Source organism: Phodopus roborovskii, unplaced genomic scaffold (genome assembly GCF_943737965.1).
Source record: "Phodopus roborovskii unplaced genomic scaffold, PHOROB, whole genome shotgun sequence".
Lineage (NCBI taxonomy): Eukaryota > Metazoa > Chordata > Mammalia > Rodentia > Cricetidae > Phodopus > Phodopus roborovskii.
Window position 1 is genome coordinate 9,116 of NW_026125698.1, and position 3,779 is coordinate 12,894.

Here is a 3,779-nt window from a genome sequence, read left to right on the forward strand (position 1 = left end):
TAGGGCATTCCTTCTAATGACCTTCTCACTCTGCCTATGTGCCAGTGCCCATGCCATGGCTTTGTGCAAACCCTGCTCACATCCTGCCCATGGTCCTATATAAGCCTCCCTGAGAAAATAAAATTTGTCAGCTTGATCAGAGGATATTGTCTTGCTGTCCATTCTTCATGTCCCTTGCCTCCTTTTTTCTTCTAGATGTTCCCTGGTTCGTCATTGACTGCCCTTCATGTCAGGGCACATATGACCCTCCCAGTTCGCTGATCATAAACCATATTCACACCATTCAACAGTCCATATCGAGAAAATACTTCACAAAGACCTGTCTCTGATGTGTACAAACTGAGGCCAAACACTTCCAGTCAAGTGTTGGAATCTGGATTTGCCCTGCTACCTGTATGTCTTCTGTGATTAGACATTGGAGAATGACTCGGACTTCTTTGTGGACGATATTCTGGTATATAGGATCAACTTTGAGATCATATCCTATGAAAGTGGGACCTGGACCAAATGTAGTGTCTATGATAATGCCTCCTTGACCTTGACCTGGATTTTGGTCTTGATCAAGAATGGGATTCAGAATGTTTGGAAACCCTTGATGGACTATGAGATCCTGACCTGCTCTCTGATTTTACTTGAACAGGAGTTCCCATTGGATATTTGACTGAGAGAGACTCGTTTACTTAACCAAGGACCCATTCATTCATCCATATACTTTTAATTCTACTTCACTCTTGCTTCTCTTCATTCTTCATTGCATTTTTTATACTTCGTGTATTCTTCTCCCAATTCAAACAATTTAAAATAGCCTGAAAAAAATATTCAAGTGCTTCTAGCTAACCAATCTTCTGTTCAATTTTTTCTCTCATCCAATTCTAATTTTCTGATCTTTAATACTTTTCATTAGCCTTCCTTTATCTTGATTTATCTTCAACGTTCTTGGAAAAACAACTCTTCAATTTCCTCACGAGCATTAACCCTGAAGATAAAGTGAGTGTATCAGATGAGATAGCTTCTCAATAGGTTCTATATTTAAACACCAACTTATTTTCAGAAAATGGAGTCATAGAGCACTCACCTAGCATGCCTAAGCTCTGGGTTCCACTTCCAGCAAATCTGCCCTGAAAGTTGTTCTCTTCTACCTCACATTCATGGCAGCCAGGAATTCCTGAGAACTAAGTAAGAGACAAGTCTTGGCTGGAGGGTCAAAAGCCTAGTCACCCAGCTGTCTGACTGTGGGAGGAGGAAGGCTATGGCAACAGTGGCTGCTGTGCTCAATCAGGCAAAATGGCCTAATATGTCATCTGTATTTCTTCTCCTCCTCCTCCTCCTCCCCCCTTCTTCTTCTTCTTTTCTTCTTCTTCTTCATCTTCTTCTGTTTTTGTTTTGTTTTCCAAGACAGGGTTTCTCTGTATTGCTTTGGAGCCTGTCCTTGAAGAAGCTCTGTAGACCAGGCTGGCCTCCAACTCACAGAGATCAGCCTGCTTCTGCCTCCAGAATGCTGGGATTAAAGGTGTGCAGCACCAACGTCTAGCTTTATTTCTTATTTAACACTATCTCCCACAAATTTTTTATCTAGTTCTCACCCCCCACCCTATCTCCAATAGGTAGGAGCCAGTAAGACAGCAGAACCAGGAAAAAGAATTCTAGCTTCCTTGTACCCTTGTAAACAGCAACAGCACAAAGTTAGATTTACCATGTGTATTTTGTCAGGCTTCTTGCAAGTCAGTCTTGTTCTCTTGCTAGGTGCCAGGGTGCACTGCCACAGAGCATCTCTCTCTGTCTCTAGTACTGAATGAAACAATAATATGCCAGTAAGACAGCAGAACTAGAACCCAGGTAAAGATCTTTTCAGGCTGAGGTAGAAGGAACTGTAGCAACCTTCAATAAACCCTGATCCCTGGAAGAGGCACAGAGCCACTAATTGCTTGCCTCTTTTTCTAATTTGTGTGCACTCTTTCCTGTTTGTATCTTTCTTTCACTAACTGATATAATTCCCTTTGTTCTGTAACATACTCCATGAATTTCTGCCCATTCACCACAAATGCAATTTGCTCTTGTTCCCACTTTTCAATCCATGCTTTCAATTCCTCTTCCATCTGAACCAGAAACAAAAGACATGTTATTTATCTCAAACCTTTGGTGTTAATCTCAATGAAATAATTATCTAAAGATAGACTCTTTCTATTGTCATCACCCTTCTGATAGCTGAACCCACATGAATACAGGTTGAGTGAATGGAAACCAACTGAGAGTTCATTTAGACACATACGCACTAAAAAGGAAAATAAGCAAGGACCTGGTCTGAAATTGGAGGTTGTGATGCCTGAAGTTGGAAGAAGCACTGGGAATATCAACATTATCTAGACAAGGTTTATCATGAACAGGACTATGGAAACAACCACACAAACTACCAGGGTTTAAATATGGAGTCAACCTCTTAACTAGCAGTAAAGGTGGATAAGTTAAACTTCTAAATATCTCAGTTCTCATCACTACACATGGAAATAGCATTAACCTATAGAGCTATTGGACAATGACATGAATAAATGAAATACCATTGCATACTACCAGATAGAAGCCAATAAAAGCTATTTAGTACTATTACTACATAGAAAACAATGAAGTACACAGGGCTTTTGTAAAAGTTTGCCTTATGCTACAGGTGTAAATGTCATCCTATACTTTACTGTGAAGTCTTAACCCTAGTACCCACACCTCATTGTTATTATCTGAAGACAGTCTTTAAGGTAAGTGGGATCACCAAAACCAGAAAGGCAAATATAGTATGTATTCACTCACAAGTGGATACCAGACATAGAGCAAAAGATACACAGCCTACAACCTATAAGCCCAGAGAAGCTTGAACCCTCTTCCAGAAACAGATGATAGGGGTAAACTAATAAAGGGACTGGACCCTCACTCAGCCACCTACTTTAGCAGCCATCACAGGCTACAAAAAAGATATGTAGGTCTCTGACTCAGCATATGACCCAAAGAAACTTCAGATCCCCTGGCCTGGAGCCTAGGGCTAAAACTAAACACAAAGAAACTCCAGAACTGCTCCACCACCACCACCAAACCTCCTATATTCTTGGTTCCTGGGAACTGTTTGGCCACAAAAGAAACTCCAGGGGAGACCAAAACCTCCCCTGTAGTCTCCAGAATACAATTCTGAAAATTATTGTTATCTATGAACAGGCCACCTGCAATAAAAAGACAAAACCATAGAAACCATAGAATGTTCCCTCTCAGCACTGACCAATGAGAATAATTGGTACACAGTTATTTCATGCCAAAATATGACTGAAAAATTCCCGATTGTTCCCCAAATATCTACCAATCAGAAACTAACCTGTATCTACTGATGTAATGTTGTAAATGTTTGCCTTTAAAAACCTGACAGAAGACAAGGAACTCTCTTCATCTGGTGGCTGCTGCATCAGCCGGCTAGATGAATTCGCTGTCATGGTTGGATGAACAATAAACCAGTGGGTCTGTCTTTCCCTGGTGATCTTTGGGTATCCTCATGACTTGGGCACAACACAGATGGAAGCAGATGCAGAATGTCACGTCTACCTCTGCCAGCAAGGAAACAAACCACGACTCTTCTTCAAGCAGTTTATTCAGGAACCTTGTACATCAGCTTCCGCCTGCCCCAGCCCCAGCAAGCCCTTAAATGTGTGCTCACAGCCCAATCAGATCATGCCACCTGGTGATCCCAAATAGGCCACAGAAGGAGGAAGCACACCAGATCCATCAAGCACTTCCAAATAAGGCTT

At 41.5% G+C, this 3,779-nt stretch overlaps 1 pseudogene; it reads right to left on the minus strand.

Annotated features, from left to right (window-relative positions):
- Positions 1-224: 224 nt before the first annotated feature.
- On the minus strand, positions 225-3,467 carry LOC127217468 (transformer-2 protein homolog alpha-like; annotated as a pseudogene).
- Between the last annotated feature and the right edge of the window lie 312 nt (positions 3,468-3,779).